Source organism: Phascolarctos cinereus, unplaced genomic scaffold (assembly GCF_003287225.1).
Source record: "Phascolarctos cinereus isolate Bilbo 61053 unplaced genomic scaffold, phaCin_HiC Scaffold_3;HRSCAF=262, whole genome shotgun sequence".
Lineage (NCBI taxonomy): Eukaryota > Metazoa > Chordata > Mammalia > Diprotodontia > Phascolarctidae > Phascolarctos > Phascolarctos cinereus.
In genome coordinates this window covers 204,493,363-204,503,612 of record NW_027555736.1, presented here as the reverse complement: position 1 = coordinate 204,503,612, position 10,250 = coordinate 204,493,363, and positions in this window count along the sequence as shown.

The following is a 10,250-nucleotide window of genomic DNA, read 5'->3' as shown; positions in this document are numbered from 1 at the left end:
ATATGAAATAAGAAGGTGAATAGACAGGACTGGGTCACTGATTGGATATGAGGGGGGAAGGAGTTGAGAATGACATTTAAGTATGAAACTGGGTGACGGAGAGGATGGTAGTGCCTTCTACAGTCACAGAAAAGTTAGGAGGAAACCAATCCAAAGCATTGCCCAAGAGCTCCAGACAACCAAGGTTTCATTGTGCCTTCTTTTACTTGACCTAACATTGATACTTCTAATTTTCCAGTAGTGAACTTGAACTCTAATGTCACTGGATTTAGCGACAAATCCTCTGCATTCCCTACCTATAGCTTTTTGGGTAGGTGGGTGACCAAATTTTTGTTGGTTTTGAGAATTTCCTGGTGAGAAAACTCCCTCTACCATGAAGATTGGCATTTTCTCTACAAATTTAGTTCTAGAGTTTTCTGGGATTACTGAGAGTTTAATGGTCCAGGGTAATACAACCATTATGTGTCAGAAGCAAGACATGAGCCTGGGTCCTTCTGATTTCATTTCAACTCTATCCACTGCCCCATATGGGTTATTTCTAATAGCAATAGTGGCAGAGACAGTGACATACTTCTTTAACATAAAGATTGGTGGCTTCATTAACATGGGTACTCCCTCTCCTGATGCCTATTCCAGCTCACAACCCATCCACATCTGATGGCCAGCCTCGTAGGAATGAGCCTCTATGTGCTTGGCTAGGCTGTCTATTCCTATGTGCAGTATTTTCCTGAAGTCTTTTTATTTGTAGGAACTTCCAGAGCTTGTATTTCCATTGTTTCATCTTTTAGAACCCAGGGTCACCTTCATGCCTCAGTGATTTACTGGCATAAAAATAATAGTTCATACTTATAGTCAGTCAGCAAACCATTTATTAAATGCCTACTATGTGCTGAGGAAGTAGAAATGAGAAAGGAAGGAAAGAATTCCAGCCATGGGGAACAGCCAGTGAAAATGCTTGGAGTGAGGAGGTAGAGTGTGTTGTTACTGTTACAAAGTGCTAAACAAATTCTCATTTGATCCTGTATGACAACGCTGTGAGAGGCAGCAGGTCGCAGGGGATTGGGAACCTAATTCAAAGTCAGGAGAAGCTGAGTTCAAGTTCTTATACATGCTAGCTGTGTGACACTGGAGAAGTCATCTAATGTGCCATCCTCAGGCAACATTCAAAGGCTAAGCTGCATTGATAAAAGAAATTCCTGGGGCAGCTAGGTGGCGCAGTAGATAGAGCACTGGCCCTGGAGTCCGGAGGACTTGAGTTCAAATTTGGCCTCAGATACTTAACACTTACTAGCTGTGTGACCTTGGGCAAGTCACTTAACCCCATTGCCTAGACAAGAGGGAAAAAAAAAAGAAATTCCTCACTAGGAGCTCCCTATGTCAGTGAAATCACAACTCCCCCCGGTACCCCAGTAGGCATTATTGTCCCCTGAAGAAAGTTGGGTTCAGAGAGGTTGTGACTATGTTACACACACGTCTATGAAGCAGCAGAGGCAACACGCAAACCCAGGTCACCTGACTGCGCATCAAGTATGTTTTTCATGTTGATTCCTCTTTTTGTAAACTTTGAGCTCTTTTTTCCTCAACACAAAACACCCGACCTAAAAACAGGTGAAAGGAACCTGAAAATGAGTTTCTTCTCTTCTTCTAGTACTAACTGAATGTGTAACATTGACACTGAGGGTCTGGTACTAGCTAATCATTAAGGTCCCTTCCAGCTCTAAAATTCTGTTGAAATACAGCTAATATCACCTATTCTAATGAAATCACAGGGCCAGCCCCTGTCTCTATTTATGAGGAAGTTATGCTCAAAAATATGCAACATCTTCACTTACCCTCCCCCCCCGAGGGTCTCGCCAGATCTCCCCTATCCTCCAAGAGGGGCAGGCCCGAGATTTTGGAAAATTGCCTTTAGTTTTTTGCTAAAGACTTCACATTCCCTGGCAATGCTGTCTAAATTCCTTCTGGAGGAATCACTGATACCATGAATCACACAACAGTAGGTAGTAATTATCAGAGCTGACAAATGTTGGGAGACTCTGTCGATCCCAGATCTGTGCTCTAGGAAGAGAGCGTACACCATTTCCTTCTCCAGTGGATTAAGGCACATAGAGGTTAAGTGACTTGCCTAGGGTCACACAGCTAGTTTCTGAGGCCAAATTTAAACTCAGGTGTCCCTGACTCCAGTCCCAGTGCTCTATCTATTGCACCATCTACCTGCAATAATAATAATAAGTAAAATTTATATAACACCCTACAACATACCAGGCACTGTGGTAAGGGTTATCCAAATACTATCTCACTTGACACCCTCCTTCCTCAACAACCCTGGGAGGTGGATGTTATTATTATCCCCTCTTACAGATGGAGAAACTGAGGCAGTCAAGTGACGTGACTTGCCCAGTCTCAGACAGCTAATAAGCGTATGTCATATCTGAACTCAGGTCTTTCCGACTCACGGCACAGCTCTATTCACTGCACCATCTAGCTGCCTCCATCTTTGAAGACACCTCTTCAAAGTATGGTTCGGGTTGTGTAACAGTATCCCTAAACAGAGAGTTACCAGCTACCACTGCTTGCCTCTCCTTCTGACCATTCCTTACTGGAGGCAGGGTGTTACAGTGAAGAATCCCAGGCTTTGCCATCAGAGGACATAGGTTCAGATCCTACCTGTCACTTACTGGTCATATGACCTTGGACAAGTCACTCCCTTGAGCCTCAGTTTCCAATGAGGGGATTGAACTTGATGACTTCAAAGGTCCCTTCCAGTTCTAAATCTATTATCCTATGACCTGTCACACAATGGTGCTTTATTCCTTGGAGCACCAGATGTTACCTTCTCAGAAAAAGATACAGAGAGCCTTCCTACCTCTTCCATAGCTCCAAAAATACCTTGCTCCTTCTTCTTCCCTTCTTTCTCCTTTTCACATTCCTCCACTTTCCTGGGGCAGGTTAGGGTTCCCTTCTGCTTCTTCATGTTCTTTTTTTTTTATCTTTTTTTTCTTTTCAAAGAATCTTTCCACTCTCTTTGATAACCTAGCCATAACCTAGCCATTTCTCCAGCCCCTCCCTCCACTTTTTAAACTTCCTCTACTGGGGAGAGCATAACTATTTTGTGTACATGTAGAAATACAAGCCTTGTACTTTGCCTGCACAACACTGGAATGTTCTCCTTTTGTTGCAGCCGAGATACTCGGTTCTCTGCCATGCATGCTGCGAGCGCCCATGGCTGGCTGCCACAGCCAACGGTCTGTTTGCTATGCCTGCTCACTGCACCAGGGCATTCTATTGCTGGGGGCTCTTGAATGAGCTTTTACCTACAGGGGCCATTCCCTCCTTTTGGGGGGAATTTCCCACCTTTTCTCCTCAAATAATGTCACCCCTTTAACTCAGCTCCATTACCAGATATTATTAGAGCCCCTCTAAAGCCCTAATGCTAATAGTTTGCCCTCATCTGTTATCTCTAAGAAGGCCGCATACTCAATTAAATTAAACTTTACGAAGCACCTACTGGGCACAAGGTGCTTTGCTAGGCATTGGGCATACAAAGACAAAGAAACTCCCTGCCTTTAAGTGCCATACATCCTGCTGGGAATCCAGGGAATCCAACTTCCAGCAACTTCTTGTCTCTTCCTTACTCTTTTCTTACCGCGGATTGAATTTGTGGACTCCTCCTTCCCTGCTTTTATCTCATAGGATCATAGATTAGGGGAACTCGGAAGGGAACGTTGAGGCTTCATTTTTTATCCATGGAGAAACTGAGCATTAAAGATGTTAAGGGACTTGCCCAAGGTCACACAGTAAGTGTCTAAGGGTGGATTTGAACTCAGGTCTTCCTGACTACAAGCTTAGAATACTCTCCATTCCACTACATTGCCTCTTGCTGGTTAATCATCTTTCATTAATTTCTTCATTCTACTTAAGCCAAATTCCTATGTGCCCCTGCCCCCTCCAACACCCTTCTGGAGGGACAGAACTAAGGTAAGTGTGAACTCATTCCCTCCCTTACTTTGTCCCCTTAGGACATCTAACCAGATGTTAAATTTAGAGAAAGGACTAGGAGGCTTGGGAATTAGGGTAGAAGTGATAATGAGAAGCTCACATTTATAGAATATTTTTTTAAAGACTGGATGGGGGCAGCTAGGTGGTGCAGTGGACAGAGCACCAATCTTGGAGTCAGGAGGACCTGAGTTCAAATCCGGCCTCAGACATTTACTAGCTGTGTGATCCTGGGCTAGTCACAATCCCAACTGCCTCCAAAAAAAAAAAAAAGACTGATCTCCTTATCTCACACAGGGTATCTCACCCAGGTTCATGAGCCTGATCCCACTATTTATCCGTGTGGGAACTTTGACCTGTGCTATTTCCAGCCTGGGTGGGTTCTCACCTGGGCTGAAAATTATAGGGAAGTAGGTTTTGGTTCAGCATAAGGAAGAACTCCCGAACAAATAGAGTTATTGAACAATGAAATCGGGTTATCTGGAAAGGTAATAAATTCTCCATCACTCAACATTCTTATGTGGAGGCTGGTTGACCACCTGTTGGGAATGTTGTAGAAGAGATCCAGTACCCCACCCCCCACTCCCATAGAGTGGTAGATGAGAATAGGTGACCTCTGAAAGTCTCTTCCAGCTATAGAGTATGTGTATACACACACACACACACACACACACACATATTCTGTGTTCTAAAGTCCCTTTTAGCTCTGAAATGTTATGATAATGACATATGAAATCATATGATAATATGATTTACATGTACTCTCAGTGCAAAATAAGACCTACAATTACCAACCTGCTCTCCCAGCAGCCCTGATGGAGGAGTCTGGGTTGGGGAATGAGAGGGGAATCTTCATCTCTACACAGCCCTTTGTAAATCAGCAGCTGTCCTTGGCAACCTCGGTTATTCCATTTAAAGGCCATGCAGAAAGCTTAATGACAAAAGCTTAAATTTGCACATTCATCATTAGGTAGCCATAATCTACGGTGTTCAGCCAATTCCCAGCTCCCAGAGAGCACAGAACCTGGCACATAGTAAGCATTTCATAAATGCTTGTTGACTGAGACATTGATACAATTATTATTTGAAAAATCTGTTGCTGTGCATTTGCAGGCATCTCTAACACTTAGTTCTTCTCCTAGGTATTTACAGTGTTATGATTTGTCTCTGATCTACATATGGTCATATCTTCTCTCTCCAATTAGACTGCAAGGTCTTTGAGGGAACGGATCATCTCTTATTTATCTTTATATCTCCCCAGCACCTGACCTGATATCTTATACATTGTGGCAGGGACAATGTGAGGTAGAAGAGAAAGCACTGAATTGAGACTCTAAGTACTTCGATTGAATCCTGCTACTAACTCACTGTGTGGTGTACCTCAGTTTCCTTAATTAGAGCAAGAAAGGGCCTTAGGGACCAGGACCCAGGACTCCCTTCTAGTTTTTATATTATGGCAACCTTGTTATATCACCAGATTTCTAGCCCAACATATTGCAATGTCCTCGGCCCAGAGGCACATGTGGCCTGACAGAACTGTGAAGTTTGGATTCAGTCAAAGGGCTGCACTTGGGGACCTAGAAGGCCACATGTGGCCTCAAGGCTGCAGGTTCCCCACCCCTGTCACTGTTAGAATGAATTAGACCAGGGAAATCTGATTTGTAAAAATAAAAAAAAAGCACTCTGTATTAGAATAGAGTCTTTCTACCAAAGCATTGTTTTGTTTTGTTAATTTTTTTTTGACCCAGACTTCTTATTTTTTCTATATAAGGGAGTTCCCAGTAAGGAGCTTCCTCTATTAAAGCAAACTGGTACCTTTTCTACAACTTATAGTCTTAGAAACTTGCCAGGGTCACTCAGCTAGTGTGTGTCAGAGGGACGACTCCAACCCAAGTATTCCTCACCTTGAGATCAGCTCTGTGCACTAGGCAATGAAGTCTTTCTTCTTCTTCTTCTCTTTTTTTGGCTGGCCAATGAGGTTAAGTGACTTATCCAGGTCACACAGCTAGTAAGTGTCAGGTGTCTGAGGCCAGATTTGAATTCAGGTCCTCTTGACTCCAGGGCCAGTATTGGCAATGAAGTCTTTCAAAGCATCTTAAATAGACGTTAAACCCTCAGTGCCTTAATCTCAAGAAGGGCAAGTGTTCATTCTATTTTACAAAAGGGCGAACTGAGGCCAGTAGAGGGGAATTGCTTTACCCAAGATTATAATCTTTAGAAAAACTAGACCATTTAAAATACCTAGACAATATAAAATACTTGAGCATATGCCTGCCAAAACAGACACAAGAACTATATGAACGTGAACATAAAATACTTTTTAAGCAAATAAACTCAGATCTAAATAATTGAAGTAACATTTATTGTTCATGGGTAGGTAAAGCCAATATGATTTTTTAAATGACAATTTTATATAACTAATCTATTTATTCGATGTCATCCCAATTAAATTATTAAAAATTATTTTACTGAGTTAGAAAAAATAAGGTCAGGAATATCAAAGAAACCAGGGAAAAAAGATGTAAAGAAAGTAGATTCAGGAGTATCAGACCATGAACTATATTATAAGGCTAGAGCCTTGTTGAAGTATAAAAAGGAAAATTTTGATTATTTTAAATTAAAATTCTCTTGTATAAATAAAACCTATGTAGCCAAGAACCAAAAGAATGCAGAAAACTGAAGGAAAAAACTTTCGTAGATAATCTCTCAGATAGGATGTGATTGGGTTGGAATACTGCTGTGGTGCAGGAAAGGATGAGCCACTTGATTTAGAAAACCATGAAAAGACTTGGACTTCTGAAGGAATATGCTCTCCACCTTCAGAGAAACAGATGAGAGGAGGAAATTAGCATTGTACAGTCTTACATATATGTATATCAGTATAGTTGTGCATGTTTATAGATATCTATGTAGATGTACATATGTATGTGTGTATATGTATATATGTGCATGTATATATGTGTATATATGTATATATGTATCACTTAATTGTAGCCTTCTTTGGGAGGGGAGGAAAAAATGAAGGAAAAAGTGCACAGCAGAGAACAAATGAAAACAAGGAAGCAAAGAAAAGCTGGGCAGCTTTGGAAACAACGTGTTGTATTTATTACATAGGTTTTCTTGAAATGGAAATTCATTGTTTTATATTGAATCCTCTGTTGTGGCAAAAGAATTTTTTTTTCTTTTCTCATTTTGTATTTAAGTTTAAGATTTAAAAAATTACAAGAAAGAAAGAAAGAAAGAAAGAAAGAAAGAAAGAAAGAAAGAAAGAAAGAAAGAAAGAAAGAAAGAAAGAAAGAAAGAAAGAAAGAACGAACATCTGGGACTAGAGCCAGGGTCTCCTAACTCCAACTCTGGAGCTCTTCCTACTGACCAGATAATTCCCCGAGATGCTGTTAGTCATATTGTTGGGGCAGGGGTAAGACCATTGGAGGATTCATGTGGGACTAGGGGAAATGGTGGTAATTCCCTGGGTTTGAATATTGCCTCTTACATACTCCTCATATGGCCATTGTCAAATCACTCCCCTGCTCTGCAACTCTGTTGCCTCATCCATGAAATGAGGAGGGTTTATTAGATTATTTCTAAGATGCCTTCTAGTTCTAAATTGTTATGCATTGTGTGGATTCTCCGTTACCTTTGTAGAGAAGGCATTTAGAATGCCACCAAAATGAATTATCTCTTGTTTCCGGGATCCATTCATTTCTAATGAAGCTGCTGGGGCTGGGAATGGAGGCTCGAGAGAAGTTTGCTTTTCTGAGGTTTGCCCCCCAATCCAGAACTCTACCTGCAACTTCTCACAAAGGAGGGAAAAGAGTGCTTCAAGACATGAAATATATCCTCCCATGCTTTAAATATTGCCCCCAGTGAGCGCTAAATAACAATGGGGAGTAAGGTATACCCAAGAACCAGTCACAGAAAGAATAAGTGAGCATAGCTACAGAATCCTCTGCCTACCTTCTCATGCACACACCTCCCCCCCAAGCGTTAGGGGCCAACATCTGGATCAGCAGCCATTCTAGAAGGAGTTGTCTGTTGTATCCTTACCCACGGCTCCCAGATGAAAAGCAGCAGCTGCCACACCGATGCTGGTGGCTGAGTTACAAATGGCAGAGTCAACATATACACCCACAATCCCGCTGGGAAAACATTTTCCAAACATATAGTTCCTCTGACCCCCATTATCATCAAGGACACTGAAACAGCTATGTTGCACAGCAACATAGAGCACAGACCAGGAAGACATGGGGATGATTCTCAGTGTGGTTTATTGTATTTCATTAGTGCCTCTGCTAATCTGCTTTGGCAAACATCCCTAGGGGCCTTCTCATTAAGGTTTTGTTTCTTTTTCTTTCCCAGAGTTGTTTGTTTTAATCTAATGAAATTATTTACAGGCTACCTCAGTGACAGGGGCTCCTGTGGAAAGATTGAATGGGGGTCAGAATCACCTTGCATTGACTGCGTCTACATGGGCAGAATCAGAGAGGGTGGGCCACAGCCAAGCAACCAGCAGGATGAATTAAAGGTGTGTTAGCAAGGTGAACACCGATCACCCAAGAATGGGGGTTTATCCCACTGGAAGGCACGATCTGAAGCAAAGCAGAGCCCCTGAAGCCATGGCAAGTGTGGCAGATGTGACAGGTGGTTCCTAGTGCCACAGCCAGTTCAGGCTTTAGGCAACCTTGTGAAGGAGATGAAGTCTGCTTTTGGAGCCCTCCTGCCCTTTTCTTTCCCTTCCCTCCTTCTTGAAGCCCTTCCCTGCTACTCCTTGCTTAATTACCTGCAGGAATACTTCCTATTCACTAAGAGGATGGATTCTAGGAACCACATCTTATCAGAACCTTCGTAGCTTGTCATAGAAAGTCAGAACTAGACAGGTCCTATAGAATACAAAATATCGGGGCTAGGTAGGATCTCAGAACGCACAGTGCTAGAACATAGAGCGTTAGAACACAAAAGTTGGTCATAACGCAAACATTATCCCCATTTTACAATTGAAGAAGTGGCATTTAGAAAGGCTTGTCCAAAGTCACACAGAGAGAAAGTGCCTGATACCACTCAAGTCTCCCAGACTTGTGTTTAACACTTTGCCGTGTTGTTGTATAACTTAAGGGGAGGGGAGTAGCCCTCTTCCTAATTATTTCCTTCATTAGAGTACCACAGTAGATGGGATTCCACCACTTGGGATTAGTTTCTTTCTGCTAAGCATTGCCCTGTCCTCATTTAAAACACCTAGGCCCTCAGACTGAGTCTCCAGTCAAATCATTCATTTCTTGCCTCCTGGGGCGTTTCTGATGTTAAATTTCTCTAGATTTATCTCTGAGCTACAGGGTTCTTTGCTCGAAGGTCCTCTGGTTAATCACTACTGCCCTCTCTCCTCTTACAAGCTTCTGCATAGGAGGCATAGGCTGTCAGGGTTTTGAGTTACCGAGCCTCAGCTCAAGACCTGAACTACTCTTTCGTTACTTTAAAAGTCTGGAGTTGGTCCCAATCAATGCCAAAACTCCAGAGATGTTTTCTAGGTCAGACATACCAGGGCTGTAGAGTCCACTTTCTCACTAACAGGGAAGGGAAAGGGAATAAACTTTACAAATATGATTTCATTTGATCCTAACACCAGCCCTGGGGGAATGGGTAGGTCCTATTTTTATCCCCATTTTACAGATGAGGAAACTGAGGCAGATGTATGTTAAGTGACTTGCCCAGGGTCACACAACTATAAGTGTTTGAAGCTAGATTTGAACTCAGGTCCAGCTCTCTATCTACTATACTACCTAGCTGCCTCATACCCACAAATTCCTTATAAAACTCCAAACATAGTATGATAATTCAGATATGTTTAATCCACAGAGGCCCAGACTCCATGTTGGTTGCAGAGGTATATGCAGCAATTATCTTTCATAAAATGATTGGAATATAATTTTCATATGGGATCCACTATCTAGAACGGTATCCTGTGCTATTCTACCATTGTCAGTCTTTCTTGTTACTGGGGCATAAGGTCCTGTGTGGGGGGGTCCAGATCAGGGAGTTCTTAACCTGGGATTCATGAACTTGTTTTCTTTTTAATATTTTGACAACTCTATTTCAATATAATTGGTTTCCTTGGTAATCCTCTGTATTTTATTTTATGCATTTAAAAAACAAGATTCTGAGAAGGGGTCCATTGTCTTTACCAGACTGCCAAAAGGGTCCAAGTCACACAAAAAAGGTTAAGAACCCTCTGGTTCTGGTGGTATTAAGCAGGCTTAAAT